An 18,462-nucleotide genomic window follows, 5' to 3' on the forward strand; every position below is an offset into this window, starting at 1 on the left:
GTGTGTGTGTGTGTGTGTGTGTGTGTGTGTGTGTGTGTGTGTGTGTGTGTGTGTGCGCGCGTGTGCCTGTGTGTGTGCCTGTGTGTGTGTGTGTGTGTGTATAAAATTCCTGAAAGCTTTGGGATGAAACATCAGCTCCAATGCCCTTCCTTCCCAACTACAATCTGAAATTTTAAAAGCCTTTCAGCTGGGGTGCCTGAGTGGCTCAGTTGGCAAAGCATTGATTCTTGGTTTCGGCTCAGGTCATGATCTCATGGGTCCTGAGACTGAGCCCTGTCTCAGGCTCTGCGCTCAGCAGGGAGTCTGCTTCAAGATTCTCTCGTCTGTCCCTCTCCCACCTTTCTTTCTAAAATAAATAAATAAATCTAAAAAAAAGCCCTCCTGTTACTTTGACCTCAGACTCATGGTTTTTTCTTAGCTTTCACCTATCCTGGATTTTCTTTTTCTTTCTTTCTTTTTTTTTTTTTTTTAAGATTTTACTTATTTATTTGAGAGAAAGGTGAGAGAGAGAGAGAGAGAGAGAGAGAGAGAGAGAGAGCATGAGCCAGGGGAGGGAGAGGGAGCAGCAAACTCCCCTGCTGAGCAGGGAGCCCGATGCAGGGCTCAATCTCAGGTCCCTGGGATCATGACCTGAGCTAAAGGCAGATGCTTAACTGATTGAGCCACCCAGGTGCCCCAATCCTGGATTTTCTAAAACACCCCCAATTGAAAATATTCTCCTAAGGAGTGCCTGGGTGGCTCAGTCAGTTAAACATCTGACTCATTAGCTCAGCTCAGGTCAGGAGTGTGAGTTCAAGCCCCATGTTAAGCTCCAAGCTGGGTGTGGAGCCTACTTAAAAATACATATATGCTGCCAAATTGTTTCTGCAAATATACTTTAATTTAGCAAACTACATTTCCCAGTAAACTACAATGACTTCACGCATCAAGGGAGTACTCCTAGCCCCACTTACTTTAAGACAACAAAAACTACTAATTTACCACAACTGTCAAGATTTTTACAAGTCTACTATGTGGAAATACACAAGGCAGGAAATTGTGGGCTCATTTGGTGGATACAGATTGGCTAGCTTTGGAGATGTGGCTCACTTAGTGGTCTGTTGGTTCTCATCATGTACTTCCAGTATTACCTCGGGCTAACCCCTTCTCAAGAGAGGTGCCCCTTCCTCTGACTTTCTGAAAAGTTCATTTCTTTCTTGCTGAGGTGCCCCTTACCCAAATCAGAGGATGTCTTTAGGTTCCTAGTTTCAGCTTCTTGTTGCAAGTCTTATGTTTCCTCCAAGGACACATCACAGCAATGACTCTGATGTTTGCTGTTGCTGTTGCTCCAACTGATTTATTTTCTCCAATTATCCTCTGCTCACCACCTCAAAGAGTAAATATTTGTAGAGTAAATGGAAGGAGGATGAAGAAAGTAAAATTAATTTTACTGATAATTTACATATACCAACAGACCACTAAGTAAGTCACATCTCCAAAGCTAGACACTTACATATACATGTATATTATATATATTATTCACACTTTATAAACGACTTTATACATGTTTTCCATTTGGTTTTACCCTCATAATAATCCAATTAAATAAAGATTCACTGATCACTCATCATGAGCAACACACTCTGCTTATCACTGGCCATTAAAGATCAAAGAAATGTGGATTCTAACCTCAAAGATTTCTCCATCTGTGCGACAGAGGAAAAGCTATAATGAATTCTAGCATATTTTGATAAGGGGTTCTTCTACTTTTAACAAGTGCCATGAGAGCCCAGAAGGGAAATGCTAATTCTTGGGCTGCGGCTAGGCAGCGTTTCTGACTCACTAAGGAATAGGGGCAATGCAGTTGAGAAAAAAAAAGAAAAAAAAAAGAATTGGTCAAAGTGATGGCAGAACTGACAATACAATCTGGTTCTTTAAACTTCTTTTCCATCTCTCCATCTTCAGAAATTCTTTTTCCAGCTTGATCAAAGTTGGATTAATTAAAAGTTGGAATCTCCAGGATCTGAAGCCACTCTGTGTAGACTCCTCCAGCCTCTTATTCACTGTAAATCCATCCAGTTCCCGTCAAGTGTATACACTTGTAATTGCAATAATTCTAGTAACTCCTTCATAAACATTAGTTGTATGTTTAATATCCATCACTTGAAAGAAACATACTGTCAGAAAGCAACTATAGCTTCATTGTCATTTTTAAAGGTTTGTGTTTCATTTATCATAATAGTATCCACAAACATTTGAAAGATAGCAAATAACACTTGTACATGCAAGAAATATTTTTATTCAGTCCATACATAATGTTAATTGCCTGGTAGATTCACACTTCCTTTGTTACACATGTTCCCCCCACCCCCACCCACTTGCTATCTGAAAGTAGAGCATTCCTAGGATACCTTTCTTAAGTAAAACTGGCATAAAGCAAAGAAACCATTACCATTAATTTGTATGAAAATTTTTTTAGGCATTCCCAGATGCAAAAAATAATCCCTTAGGCTTTTCTGATATCTTAGGACACATCTTGCTAACAGATGCACAAAATAAATTGAGATAAAGCACAAATGCTCACTCACTTGATGCTGAGCCGCTGAGTGTGGTTTCTGGGGAAGGAGCTTGGTGGCGCCACACTCACTGCTTGGTGTGTGCGCTACCCTGTAACAGCTCACTGCAAAACAAATACCGAACACTAGTTTCACTTTTCACCTTTTCCCATAAAAGTGAAAATCCTCTTCCAATTTCTTTAAGTTAGTGAAAACAGGTACCAACGTGGTGCAATGCAAACTTGCAAAAAGCCGGGGATGCTTGTAATACCATGTTTTCCAGGAGGTGGGAACAACTGATTCTGTTGTTAGTCTACATAAGGTCATCTGATAGAAGGCAACAGCCTTCCCACTCCACAGAAGTAACTGTGTAGGGGTAGGAGGACGGGATTATAACACGCAGAGCTGATTTAAATATATGCAGAAACAGTGGCAGGATTCCCTGACTCTACAACGCCTGCCTTACCCCAAGGAACCCTCCGTTCGTCTGGCATTGCAACCCCAGAAATACCGTGTTCTAGTAAGCAACCATTAGGAATACAGGGTTCTGAATGGCTAACATAAGAAGCAGTTGTCATACATGTAAATTTCAGTGGAAGCCAAAAAACAGATTTATTTCTTCCATTTGGCAGGACAAAGGAGCAAGAAATTAAGAGTATGGAAGTTTTGATGAGGGAAGATAAAGGAATTGAATCATTTTTCAAATAAAAGTCACGCGTGGGTCCTGCAGTGGTCAGTAGGTAGCATGAAGGCCTTGCATACATGGAATTTTAGAAGTTTGGTAAGGTGTAAAACCCTGTTAAGGCCAAGTTAGAAAATTTCAATGTTGTCTGTAGAGGACCGTGTTCACATCAATCTAGTTCACCAATTCTCTAAGCGTTCAATTTCCTAATGTAAATATGTTCCTTGCAACAATGCCTCACAGATACTGAAGAAAGGAGGCAGTGACCCAGTGGTCTGCTGGTAAATGTTTAACCACATCTCTATTTGGAGCATTTACTGACCTCCAGCGTTTGCCAATTTCTCTGGTGTCTATTTTACCCCCGTCCAGTCCAGTTTCAAACTACTAACATGACACAAACAACTTCAGTAGCATAGGTAAAAGTAAAATGTAGTGAAATGATTAGGAGTTTTGAATTTTTATTACTTTTGTTTTTAACATAATCTGCTTGATTGTAAGTTTCTACTATTTAATTTTTAATAATGTTCTGTTACATTTCTGAAAACTTAACTATCAGTTCTCAAGAGGGCTCCAGAGCGTCACTGTGGCATTCCGCCTTTCGAGTTCCCTTAGATCCTGCTCCCCATTCAACCCAGCACCTTTGTCATTCTCCTTCCCTTGGGTCAGATACGTGCCAGTTCCTATAGAAGCGAACCTCATGGACTTGTCCTTTAACAGAACTATTCCTAGGTCTTTCTGAACTTACTTAGGTCATGTTCAAAACTGCAAGCAATAAAATTCCAGCACTGAAAGGAAATAGTACCTTTTGTGAATATAGTATAATTGCCCTAGCATGGAAACATTTCCACATAGATGCCCTCTGTACCCACTGCCAAATTTGTTATAAAACAGTTATGTCCTGTGATTTCAGTGAGTGGGCAGCATCCTTCAGAGGACACTTACAAATTCCCCAAGAGACTTGGATCTGATTTGTGAAAATATCTGCGATCTCCCTGTGCTTTCGTTGCCCATACAATATGCCATTTTTATGTCTATGTTATTTTACATATCAGTTGCCTCTCTCCGGAATGCACATTTCCCATTCTCTATACTCTCTATACTTTGAAGCTCAACTCAAATGATATCATGTTTGAGAATACTGTCAGTTTAACCAAAGAAAATCAGGCATTCCCTCCCTGTATTCCCCGAGTGCTTTGCATATTTTAGTCATGAGCACAAAGTTTTGTTTTCCCACAAGAAATTCTGAGCTCCTCAAGTTAGGTACCAGGCCCTACATCTTTGTATCTCCTGTGCCTAGAACATAGTAGGTGTTTAACAAGCGCTGGCTATCTTTAGTAATGAAGTTTGCAGATGAATTTGGAATATGAGTAAACACCATAACCTTAAACACAGCATGCCATCCTTGTCGATAGTAACAGAAGTGGAGCCAACAAAGCATGAGAAGAACTTAATGCCACTGCACTCTACCCCAGTTAGTTGTCGAAACTAGTACCACAACCAGTTCTAAGACCCACATAACAACAGGGACCAGAGGAAGCAATGTGGATGGTGAGAGGTCTAGAAATAGTTCCATGGTGACATCTCACTAGAATATTTTCTAGGGGGAATATGCCACCATCTTCCCTTATTTGCTGGCCTGCCTGTTAACTCAGAATTGCAGAATTTGGGTAGCTGGCAAATGTTAAAAGCAAATGTTAAGCTGGACATAGGGTTTCAGCTTAAAATTGAGACCACTGCAGCAAAGAAAGGGGTTGCCTCACAGCTGAGAGTACACCATCCCTAAACTTGGTTCCAGCAGGCCCTCCCTGCCAACCTGAGAAGTGCGCTCGCTGCAGAGGGGATGCCCGCACCCAGAGGAGGTGTGCCTGGGTGGCCCACGCACTCCCTTGCAACTCCAAGAGGCAATGATTTAGTCACATCATGACTCTACACCTGGGGGGACTTAACTACACCCACTTTGACTTAGAACGAGTGTCCTCAGATTCCTTCCAGCAAGATGGAAGTTTGCCGTCAGTATTTTCTGGGTTATGTCTATCCAGGAGCCTCATCTGAACTTGTGCACACCCAGGGTCCCTGTCACATTAAGACAAATGTACGGAACCAAAACATCTCCAGGTCATGTCCCCACAGGATTCTCATAGCAAATCAGAGGCCAGACCATTGGCCTAAGTCTCTCCGGAGGCTTAAAGGCAGACTAGGATGAAAATCTTGGGGCCTAAATCCTGGTTACTGTCTCCAAAAATAGGTCCTGGGTTGAAAGTCTTCAAGGAAGGGGGGCTCCTCCAGTGCCCTTCACAGTGTTGACACTGAGGCAAGGACTTTCTTACACAATTTCCTGATTGAAACTTCCACCAGCAGACTGTCTGAATCAGTGCTCCTCGAAAATTAATGTGCATGTGAATCACCATGAAAATGCAGATTCTGATGCAGCAGGTCCAGGGTGGGGCCCGAGATTCTGCATTCTTTATTAGCGGAGATGCCAAAGCTGTGCCAAGGAGGAGCTGGGGACCACAGGCAAGTTTGTCGGGAATGTCATGCCTGAGTGATGCTGTGTGATGGGGTGATTACTGTGGAGGCCAGAGGCCATCTATGCCTTCCCAATCAGACCAGAGATCTCACTGCTAAGACAACACAATGAAAAAGAGGCAGGAGATGGCTGTCGACTGTTGATTATGTTTAATTTTTTAAGGGAATTTGCAGAAATGAGAGAGTAGCAGCAGGAAGGAGTCTCTCAGGAGGAACATCTGAGTGGATTTGTGTGCTGATTATTTTAGGAGGAGAAGCTGGAGGAAAGTGTTTGCATATCAGAAGGAGATAATTGCTTCCCATTTAGTTCTTCAGTTTCTCACAAAGTTTTCGAGGAGACTTAGTAATTAGTCCCTTGAGAGGTGGAGGAGAAAAAGTTCTCGGGTTGAAAAGCTGTTTTCCCTGCTGGCCTTAAGGCAGAATCAAAAGTATCTCCCCTGCTTTTGGAGAGGCCCACAAATGAGATTGTGTCCAGTGGCAGTTTAAAAAAAAAAAAAAGCCTTATTGGAGGTCAAACTCCCTGGTCATAACCAGAGATGCATGCCTCTGGGTGGCGCACCCCGGATGTTCCCTCTGCCCCACCCTTTACTTCACAGCTGTGGCTTTATGGGGTGGCCCCTACACCAGCCTATGCACACTGCACATAAGGACCAAGACCTCTCCTCTAGATATCCTGTGGGCAGAGCTAGCTTCAGAAGAAGGAAGAAGTTTGCATTTTCTCTTTGTTCTGTTCTACAAATCCCAGCCCAGTCCAGATTCCAGCTGGTACAAGAAATCAGACACTGGAGCTACTCCCACTCCCCCAGTCTCGCCCTAACTTCCTAAACCATTCCCAGATTGCCAGGGAAAGTCTTCCCTCCACAACTCCAGTTGCACTCCATTTCTTCCTTTCTCAGCTGGCTTCCACCATCTTTGCTTTACCACCAGGGCCCCCCGGTAACCTCCTGTCCAGGCTGCTTCCAGGAAAGCCAACCTCAGAGGGCCCTTCCTCTGGGAGATGGACCTAAGATTCTATAGGAGAAGAGAGGTACTAGCACTTGTAAAGGGGAAGGTAGCCAGTCTGGGAACAACGATCTAGCTTTCCCTTCTTTCTTGAGTGCACAGGAAGGATAAAGTTTAGGCCTGGGGCTCTCATGACCTATCTGTGTAAGCAGCCAAGAAAGTGGCCCCCAGAGAGTCATTTCTGTTTAAAAGCAAGAGATTTGGAGGGACAGGAGCAGTGGGCAGCCTGGGTGTAAGTAGTGCTACTACTTTAGGAGCAATCCCAGAGAAGTGGTCCCAGTGGGAGGCACAAAGTTTCTTCTATTTGGGTGATGCCAACCCTCTCTGCTCCTCTCAGAGAAACTCCCACTTTCAGAACCCTATCCTAGATTCTGAAGCCAGTTCATGAGAAAGAAATACACCCCCCAAAAAAGTTGCAAAGAAATGAAAAAGGAATGTAAACAAAACCATACGGCCAGACGGGGAAGGAGAGATTTTAATAACACATTTTTATAACAAGAGTTACATTTACAGAGTTTTTACTATGTATCAAATCCTGGACTGAGAATTTTATTTGGATAATATCTTTGTTGATATTATCATACTGTTTTCACTCCAAGGCTCCCTCAAAATCACCTATTCCTTGTCTGTCTCAGGCTCACAGATACTTGCCTTTGAGACATTCAGATGGTGTGAGCTCGTTAGCTCTCTGTAGTGAGTGAGCAGACTTCTGTGGGGGTGAGGGAGCAAGAGAGACTGAGAAAAAGGAGACTGAGGAGCTCCATTGTGGGCAGTGGAGGGTCCTTACTCCAGTGGCTTAATAGGTGCTCTTGGGCCTTCTCATCTGTGGACTGCTGCATCTCTGAAGAGGAGCCTTTTGGTCATATCTTCAATGACCTCCTTGACCTTCTCATTCCGGAGGGTGAAGATGAAGAGATTGAGGAAAGGGGTCACTACTGTAGTCATCAGAGCCACCACCTTGTTGAGGTGTGTGGAGTGGCCCTTGCCTGGCCTCAAATAGATGAAGATGTCACTGCCATAGCCCAGAACCACCACAGTGAGGTGGGAGGCACAGGTGGAGAAGGCCTTCTGGCGCCCAGAGAAGGAGGGGATGTGCAGCACTTGCAGGCACAATGAGGACGTAGGACACTATGATGAGCAGCATGGTGGCCAGCACAAACAGTAAGGACGAGAAGAAGTCCATGCATTCAATGCGGCAGGTATCGGAGCAGGAAAGCTCGAGAAGTGGGGCAGAGTCACAAAAGTAGTGGCTGATGACGTTAGGGCCGCAGAACCGTAGCCGTGTTTTCTGCAGGGTGGGGGAGATGATGGAGAGGAAGCCAACCACCCAGCAGACCACCATCAGCTTCACACACACTGGACCATTCAAGATGGTTGGGTAGTGCAGAAGGCGGCAGATGGCCACGTAGCGATTGAAGGCCATGACTGTGAGAATCAGGAAGTTGGTGGAACCCAAAGAGAAGTAAAAGAAAGACTGGGTGAGGCACTCAGACGGGGAAATGGTCTTATGAGTGCATAGCAGGTCTGCCAGCATCCTAGGAACAACAGTGGAAGTGACCAGCATCTCCATGAAGGAGAAGTTGCAGAGGAAGAAGTACAGGGGTGAGTGGAGGCGGGAATCAAGTCATGTGAGGATGATAATGGCCAGGTTCCCCAGTACTGTCAGCACATACATCAATAGGATGAATGCAAACAGGAGGATCTGGAATTCATGGAGATGTGAAAATCCCAGCAGCACAAATTCCCTGACGACACTGAAGTTACTCATTGCACTTGATGCCAGTTCTCTGTACTACCTGTGAGAAGCCAGGAAATCTTAGTGGGAAGTTTCCATCAACCCCTGTCTTGACTACACTCCGTGATGGCTGGCCTGGCTCCCCGGGCATACTAACCTGTATGCATGGTAAATCCCAGAATCTAGGAGTTGGACACCTCCACATTATCAACACTCCTAAACTCTTCCTCTATTGTATTCCATCGCTCATCATTCCATTCAATGCATTTGTTAAGCTCCAACTCTGTATAAGAGATTTGGTGGGTCTGAAAAATACTTCCTAACTCCCATATTTAATGATCATTCCATCATAATAATACTTGCTATTAGCTGAGTTCTTTCCAAGTGCCCAGGATTATGCTAGGTACCTCATACATTACTTCTCTTCATCTTTTGTGCTCAACATCATCTTCCGTGTGGTCTCTGTAACATTTTAGGCTACAGATAACCCATTTTTGAAATTGTTTCCACCCTTGACTACAAGGACCTCCAAGTTCTCCAACAGTTCTGACTTTTCCTTGTCTGACTCCTGGTCTTCCTAAGTATGGAGGTCACCACATTTCTCGTTCTTCTTTTATCTATTCTCTCCTTTAGAAATCTTGCTTCTTGAGCAATCTTGAAAATGTAAATGAATCTCAAATCTGCATTCTTGTCCTCAAGCCCCGTCTCTGATTGCCTGCTGACCACCACAATGTACTCACCATGTGTAAAAATATGCACATAATCCTCCCCTCCTCCAAAGCCAACATCATGTTCATGGTTCCCCAACTCCCCAGTCATCCAGGCTTGTCACCTGGAAGGGATCAATAGCTTTTTGGGTTTTCCCTTCCTTCTTCTAAAACAGTTGAACCACCATCCTTAGAAATATTTTTTAAACCACACACCTTTCTTTTTTCCATAGCCCCCAAGTTCAAGAATTTGTCTTCTCTTAATCATTGCAACAACATTCTTTTCTTTGGTGGGGAGGGGCAGAGGGACAGGGAGAGAGACCATATTAAGCAAGCTCCACACCCAACGCAGAGCCAGATACAGAGCTCAGTCTCACAATCCTGAGATCACGGCCTGAGCTGAAATCAAGGGTCGGATGCTTAACCACCTGAGCCACCCAGGCGCCCCTGCGACAGCATTCTCAATTGCTTTCATATTTGTAACTTTCTCTGTATCCCACCTACACATACACTACTGTTATATTTATGTTTTTAAAGTGTTATTACACAAGATTTTTTTTAATAATCTGAGGTAATGTAATGTCATTTATGCATTACTCTCAAAATCAATTAATCAAACTAGCTAGCCACCTACCTCCATATAGAAAAAGGCTACCAGGATGTATTTTCAATTATTAACAGTGACTATCTTAAATGTGGATTAGAGGCAGTTCAATGTATATCTATATTAATATCAATCTTTATCTGTTTGTTTTCCAAATTCTTTTCCTTTAAATGTGTATTTCTTCAATGACCAGAAAAAAAAAAAAACTTTTTAAAACACCAACAAGATCTCTTCCTTCTCTTGTCTGCTAAGTCAAGAACATACCCAGCCTGGAAATCCCAGCCCTGCACAGCTTTACCCACCTACCCCTCCAGCCTTACCCTCACTTCTTTCTTGCCACACACTTCATGCTATCACCAGACTGGACCACTTGCTATTCTCCAAATGTTAATTCCACCCTGCTTTGACAAACTTTTCTTTATTGTTCTCTATGCTTGGAATACCCTGTCCTGCCTTCTTCACTTGACAAATTCTTGCCTACCCCCTTCAGGGACTGTCTAAAATGTCCCTCCTTTATGAAGCTTCATCCCCCATTCAGATGTGAACTCATTCTTCCTGGAATTCCCAACTGGGGAAATTAGCATGTCTGCCTTGCATTTTAGTTATCCTTGTGCCAGCCTTATTCCAAACACTTGTTTCTTAGTGGCAGGGCTCTTTTCGTTGTTATAGCCTCACAATACCTAGCAACATCTTACACAATGTAAGTACTTACTAAATTTTAATTAAACAAATAAATGAGTACATCTATTAAGTTTTCATTCCTAGTCCCCAGAAAAAAAAGTCTGCCCAATGGAAACACATTTTCTTTAAATGAATATTTGTCTGTGCGCATTGTGGGCTTTAGCAAGGTAATGAGGCAATCATGACCTGACAATTTCTTATCAGAAAGGTAAGATGAAACCAGATGCGTTTCAGAATCCAGTCCCAGAGGGTGTGGGCAGCACCCTCTAATCAAATACAGTACTATTTCTCCAGCAAAATACATGAATATTCACACCTAATGGAACAGATAGAGGCTATAAATAGCCTCACACTGGTAAGTTCAGATCAGGTCTAGCTGCCTAGTTAGTTCAACAGAAAATTAGAAAAGAACTTTCAGTTGTCAAAACATTTTTGATACAGCCTTCTGGATATGGAGTGGTGAATGGGGAGACCTCACTCACTGAGTGCTACCATGCACTGGTTTCTGGGCCATGACAAGGCTGTGAGATGGTGACCATCTCCACATCACAGGTGATAAAAACTGAGGCTCGGGCTATTTAAAGATCTCAATCGTAAGTCATACCCTTCATAAATGTACATCTGGGATTTGAATCCAGAATTTTCTAACTCCAATACCTATTTGTTTAGAGTAACCACAATGCCAAATATAGGGAATCTTCAAAATTCTCACAGTGCCATATCAATTTCTAGACATAGGATCCAAAGCCTATTGCTTAGGTATGCAAATATGAGAAAGTATTTAATAAATGGTAAATTAAGAAATGTGTTAAAGAGTAAATTTCCATAATCAGTGTTGACTACCAGCGATGAGTAAGAGGCAGGGAGGATGTCCCTTTCCTTGCAGAAAAGATCTAACCTGGGACTCTAATATCAGAGGACGAGTTAGAGGTTCAGCCCTCAGTCCTCCATGTCTTCTGGGGGGTTAATAGGGGAGCGCAGTCCTCGGGAGGCTGTTACTCCTCCACTACCACTTCCCTGAATGTGATCTCTCCCTATGCAGCCCCATATTGATGTGTATCACATCCTGTGGGTGTCATAAATGCCTGAGCAAAAATGAGAAATTCAACCCATGGGCCTATTCTGCTTTATTCACCATCACTGCCACTTGAAGAGCAGCATATTTCTTACCTTACAGATGTCTGTGACATAGCATCCGGAAGTTCTACAGTCTAAAACACTTGAAGTCCTGGAATCAGAGGTGAGAGGGTTGATTCAGGGTGACTCTGGAGTCAGGAACACTCCATTCAGTGCAGCAGGCTTTGCTCTACCCCTTGCTACCTGAAGTCCTTTGCAAATGAGCTTCCAGGACAGCCCCCATTATTATGCCCTCCCCCCAACCCATTTTGCCTTCCTCCCTGCAACCTCTCTCCAGCCTACTAGATGTTTCACCTTAGAATTTTCTCTTCCTATTCAAGATCTTGCCTACCCCCGCCCCTCAGCTTGGATGACTGGTGCCCTCCTATTTGTCCGTCATGCACTACCATCCCCTTCATGTTGCTTCCAGACTCTGGGACACCCCTCCCCCATTTCCAACTCAGCCATCTGGCCTACAGCTCAGGACAGACCCCCTGGAGTATGTTTTTGAACCTTACGTACTTACCGAATAATTTTACATTCCAAGTTTTTGTCAAAACTGATTGCTTAATACAAGCAAAAATTAACATAGGTAAAGCTCAACATGAATGTACAACTAGATTTCCTCTGTATCAGGGTCTTCTACAGAGCAGATTTTCCTCAGTGCAGCCTCTGCAGTACCCCCTGGAGCATCCTGCTTCCTCCCTTGCTACAGAACACATCCTCTCTCAGGCCCAGGGGTCCTGCATCCCCTTGGTGCAGGAAAACTCAGCTTATCCAATCAGGAGACAATGCGGTGCCCCATCAAAACAGGCCAAGGGCAGCCTTAGCTACCACAAGGTAGACTGGCCAATGCTTTGGTTGGCCATTTAGCACATGCTTTGGACTGGGCTAACATTATCTGTACTTGATAGTCTGGACTCCCTGGTATGTTCTCAGTTTCCCTCACACATTCCCGGTAAAGATCCTTTCTGGTAAGAGATCCTGCTCATTTCTATCCAAATCCTTCATGTTGTATGTTCTGTTGTTCAGATCTCTGTTACAGTATCAACTAGCAGAGAGCTCACCTGTCTCTGTGTAACAGCCCTCTAGAGACTTGGAACCCATTTGAAAGCCTCCTCCTTGTTATGCATCTTACTGTCTCACCACATCAACCCTCTCAATTCTTCTGACTAAATTATCCCTATGCTTTTTGACTTTTGAAACAACTTTCCTACCCTGGAAATAACTCTCTTTTTAATAATTGGGAATGCAGAGGGGTTAGCAGTACCATCACCATGATCGTTTGTAGGAGTGTTTGGTCACCAGTGTCCTGGGACATGCCGACCTTCTCAAGTGAATGAAAGAGCAAGGGCCAGGAATGGAACAGAGGGGTGAGCAGAGAAAGTAACTGAGTATCCCCTTATGGTCCACAGGCCACCTGCAAGGGCAGGTGACAGAGGGAGGACACAGAGTAAATTGCCCATTGTGGCAAGCAGACCAGTGGGCAGCAAGAATTTAAGGCTCAAAAAGAAGACAGAGATGCATCAAGAAGGAACCTAGACAGAGCTTCTCTTGAACTCGGGTCTCTTAGGGAGGGGCAGGAGTGGAGTGGGGCAGAAGACCACTAGGTCTTTCCCAAGAGGGAGAACAGAATGGGACCAATGCAGGGAGAGGAGTCCTGTCATGAGATTCATTGCTGCATCCAAATCAGCAATAGCACAGTGAGCAAGAGGACACAGGCAATCATTCATCCATTCATTTACTCATTCAGGAAAATATGATTAACAGCTCCAGATACCATTGGTGTTCAAGGGATACAGTGGTGAACAAAATAGTCCCATGCATTACGGCCAAGTTGGAAAAAGTAAATAAGTTTAAAATGACAAACCATGACGAATGCTGTGAAGGCAATGAAAGGACTGTGAAAGAGACCGAGGGGAAGGTAGGAACTTACTAGTGACAGGTCCCATCCTGCCACCCAGGTTCAGATGCAGGACCAGGAAGAGTAGGTGGCACCCAGTGGACAACAAGGCAAGTATAATGTGTTGAATAGAGCCAAGAGGTCACTCTAAAACTGCAGGCACAGTTTCCAAACCTGGGACCTCTGGAGCCGTCCACAGTAAACAAAGATAACACAACACCAGGATGGAGACACTCCACCCTACCTGGGCCCCTCCCTGTATCCCCTTCCCCCTGCTCTTTAGGTACTACTGGTGGACGACCTGAAACCAAAAGCCTCCAGTTCTCAGTACTGATGGTGTGCTGCAGCAGGATTGAATAGGAGCATGACAGTGGTTCCCAAAGAGCAGCTGTCTCCACTGCAGCCTTTGGGCACATCCCAGCACCATACTCAAGTTTGAGAAATGTGAGCTCCAGGGACAAGGCAGGCAACTGTGAGTCCACAGGGGCCTCCTGGGAGACCCTGACTGCTCTCTCTCACTCTCTCCTCTCTCCTGTTGGCACAGAGCTCAGTGTGCCCCAACAGCCCTGGGATTTGGGCTCTGGGGTGAGGAGAAGAGAGAGTGAGGGCAAGGAGCTGGGCACCAATTGCTTTAGACACAGACAGTGCAGGAGTAAAAACAGTGAGCTAAGGGTTCTCCTCATCTCTGGTCACCCCAGAGGGAAAAACAGGGTCCAAAACAGAGAGAGGCTGACATAGTAAAAACATTTCTTCTAGAAAATAGGAATCACCAGAACCTGAGCATCAATAGGGGTGGGGTTCACTCTCTTGCCTAAGAATGTTCTCAGAGCATCTTCTCTCAGGGCTTCAGTCTGCCCACAGATAGCAGGGGACTCAAAATCTAAATGTACATTCCCAAGTTGGTTATGGGAGGAGAGGAACCCACTACAGAAGGAATCATGGCCATGATTAACAGAGAACGATATTAACTGAAAAGAAAATGAAAAATTGAGGACCTGTTTACAATTATGAAATGGTAATTATACATATGTACCCACACATACTATTGGTAATTTTGTGTATTACATAGATTTATGAAGAAGTGAAAAAATACGGCAAAGAAACACTTAATAGAGTTATGATTCCACTGTTGTGAATACCAAAGCCGAAGGGATGGTGTATCTCTTTATCAGCAAGAGCAGCTTCCCTGACTTCTCCACCAGCCTACAGACACGCATCCCCGCCAGTGCCTAAGGACTCAGGAAAGTACAGAGTCCTTTTCCGTTGTCCCTTGCTCCCTCTCACAGCAATGACGTCTTTGTCACATGCTTCCTACAGGCATTATTTTGTTTGATTTTTTCAACAACTCTGTGATAGCTGTCATTGGGATCTTCATTTCCCTGCTGATGGTACAGAGGAAGCCTTTACCCTAGGACATACACCTGAAGTTAGTAGTGACTGGGTTTGAACCCCAAATCGCAGAGAACGGGTGATCTTTGATTTGTGTACTTTAGACTTTTGTAGCACATGACCTTGTGCATGTTCCATGCGGACATACCTAATTTGCCTTTCACACTGTCAAATTCATATATCTGCTCATCTATTATATTTCAAGTATCACATAGAGCATCCCCTGCCACCTAACAATTCAGTTTTGTCTGTGCTATTATTTAAGTTTTTTAATGAAAAATAACAAAAAGCGAAAAAGGAAAACTAAAAAGTAATGATGTCTGTGTTTTCCTTAAAAAGTGTAAGTCTCATAAATGTGTCAAACAAAACAAAGTTGGTTATCATTAGGCATCGTAAGAAGGGGGCATCTTTTAGCCTCAATCCATAGTTCACCGATCATAAGCTGGTTGATTGTATGTTCAAATATAAGAGAAAAGAACAAAGTTAAATAATATTTTTTAAATCCTGAGATTTATTATCTAAACCAGGATAGATCAGCTAAAAATAGTTTGAGAGCAGAGAGTATCTTTTTTAGGTGAATTCATCAACAGAAATAGAAAGGGAAGAAGACATTACACTAAAGATGTGCTGAGATGAACGCAGGAAAAACCAAAACCATGAGTTTTATTGGGGATATATACTGCGTGTGTGTATTTTCTTAAATCTGAAATCAAAGGACATATTAAGCAGAAAAAAAAGGTTCTCCAAAAACCATGGTAAAGGGTAACCAGATGCATTTTTTCATTTAACAAAGAGTTATCAAACCTCGGCCATGTACCAAGTACTATTTTAGGTACCCAACAGAGCACTGAATGAGACTATTCTTTTGAAAAGAATAGCCCACCTATTCCTTACCTTCCCAAGTGTTAGAAATCAGAAGCATAACTAAGGAGAAGCAGAAGAGTACACTTTCCTGAGCCCATGCAACAGAAAGGGAGTCTAATAACACTTTCAAGGAGGAAATCTATAGACATGATGGCTAGCAAGGCCATGATGGCAAGAGGACATACGGTACAGAGTGAAGGCAGAGGTACAGGGGGAAGGCTTCTCTATACTTGCTACCTCCCAACCAAAGACTATAGGCCACCCTCAACCCCACCCTGAGTACTGGGGATAACCACTGAGAAGTAATTTATGGATGTCTTACTCCATTTCATCACAAGAACAGAATAGGTTGTTTTTTTAAAGTGAACTCTACACCCCACATGAGGCTCAAACTCACAACCCTGAGATCAAGAGGCACATGCTCTATCCACTGAACCAGCCAGGTGCCCCCCAGAGTAAGTTTTCAATCCTGGTATTTAACTTTCACTGTACTTAACATTTTCTCTTTCTCCAACTTTCCTTAAATTCTTCCCTCTGGACACAGTTCTTCTGTTATTCCAGGATTCCTTGAACTTTCTTGGCAAAAGCAAAGAGAAACCTCATGTTTTTCCATTATCAAGTTTTACATATATCCAAAAGATACAGTATGGCTGCACCTAGATATCATATCCTATGCACATACAATGACATGGCTTTGAATAGCAGGTAATAATAAACTCACTGATTTTTCTCTAGGAATCCTATTTTAGAGTCCACTGTTGATAATCAGAATTCCCTGCCAGGCTTCCCATGCTCCTTGCCTGTTCTTCTTCATTCTCCATCCTCTATTCAAAACTCTTCTGCTTTCCATTTGGTTTCTCTTCTTTTGGTCACCGCATCATCTTTTTTGCTCTTTTAACTCCCCATCACCCAATATAGAATAGACCTTCTTATCCATGGGGTGCCTGGGTGGCTCAGTTGGTTAAGCTTCCAACTCTTGGTTTTGGCTCAGGTCATGATCTCAGGGTCATAAGATCGAGCCCCAGGTTGGACTCCACAGCACAGAGTCTGCTTAAGATTCTCTCTCTTCCTCTCCCTCTGCCCCTCCACCCACTCATGCTCTCTTGCTCTCTCTCTCTCTCTCTCTAAAATAAATAAATAAATCTTAAAAAAAAAGAATGGATCTTCCCATCCAACAATCTGCCTTACAGAGTATGTTCCCCATATATCTGTAAGGCAAATATCCCAAGCTTGGTGAACTTCTATTTGCATAATGAATTTGCATAAGAATTTTTGGGGAAAAAATACAGTACATCCATCTCAAAGATTGATCCCAGGACAGAGTCCCATGAACATATGTCTAAACTCTAAAAGAAAGGATATGAAGGTAGAATTTGAAGGAGATATGACAGTCATGTTTCTGTGAGGTATCTGTCACTCTCTTTTTCTAGGTTGCTCATTCTTTTCCCCAGTCTCTGGGAAAATTATTTTGTGATGGAGCTGCAAATACCTGGTTAAGTTCATGTTAAATATGGTGACGGGCATAACCAACATCACTTTAATGTTCAAATGATGAAGTGTGACAAAAATGCGGAGGGGTTTTGAACCTCCAAATCATTTGTAAGCAGTTTTGTAATATATTTTACTTGTATCTAGAAGTTGTGAGTGAGCCATCTGAAACTGAAGAAATGGCAGTAGAGAGACTGAGGTGACGTGGGGAAATTGGGGGCATGGGGACTGTTTTACAGAACTGGATTTAGAAAGTCATCACAAAGAACACTGGAAGAGCTGAGTGAAATAGAGGTGCTTGGTAATCATCCTGTAAGAAAAACAGCAGACAGGATGGGAGAAGAAATGGAGAAAAACCACCAGAGAGATTCTGGTGTGTGGTGACTAAGGTAGGGTGCTTGGCAAACAGAACATAAATAACTGCTCAGAGTGCCCAGAATTTGATGAGACATTCAAAAGTCTGAGGAAAAATCTGAGGACAGAGCCTATGGATGAATTTGCAGCTCTGGCAGGAAACACATGTTTTTCTCATAGATTTGGGAGGACGAGAGCACTAGGCAAAGAGAGTGAAGGCAATAGAGAGACACTACATGAGTAGGTAAAGGAGCTCTTCCTGAGTGTGAGGGTGAGATGTCCTAACTAGAAAAAATAATGACCCCAAAGGGAGAGTGAATGCAGGGAGTCTGCCAGTGACTCTCTATCTCTGCAAGCTTGTACTTAGTAAAGAGAGGCACCTGTAATTTATCTCAACTGTATGTAAACTCTGCCTACATTTTCCTCATGCTGTTTTGCCTGTGAGCAGATTCTGAGCTTGTACTTCCCAGGGGTTGGTAGATATTTGGATAAACTGTAGATAAGAGAAACAGAGGATTGCAGGACCTTGTTTTAGGAGAAGAAAATCACCCTTCTGATGTTTTCCCCCTTTCTATTGTATAGGCAATAGAAAATGTCCCAAAGCCAACGGGGTGAAAAATCTGCCTGGAAGAGAATCTTGTATTTGGGGTTGCTTGAGGATGGTTTGGTCAATCTCTGGCCTCCTTGGAGGGGAATACTTGGTAGGTCGGTGAATGTCATTGTAATGTTACCTCAGGAATTTCAGAGAGCTAGGGATTGATGGAGATGGGCCCATGAATGGGTACAGTTTTTATGCTCTGATTCTCATGGTGCTAATTACTCTACATTCTTGAGAACTTAGAGCCTAAAGAAATAACTGGAAGCAATGATCTTCTCT

General features: G+C 43.3%; 1 pseudogene; it reads right to left on the reverse strand.

Moving 5' to 3' along the window:
* Positions 1–7,563: 7,563 nt before the first annotated feature.
* On the reverse strand, positions 7,564–8,512 carry LOC112810884 (olfactory receptor 6V1-like; annotated as a pseudogene).
* Between the last annotated feature and the right edge of the window lie 9,950 nt (positions 8,513–18,462).

Source organism: Callorhinus ursinus, unplaced genomic scaffold, assembly GCF_003265705.2.
Source record: "Callorhinus ursinus isolate GAN/ISIS: 27379988/994484 unplaced genomic scaffold, GSC_fseal_2.0 scaffold12, whole genome shotgun sequence".
Lineage (NCBI taxonomy): Eukaryota > Metazoa > Chordata > Mammalia > Carnivora > Otariidae > Callorhinus > Callorhinus ursinus.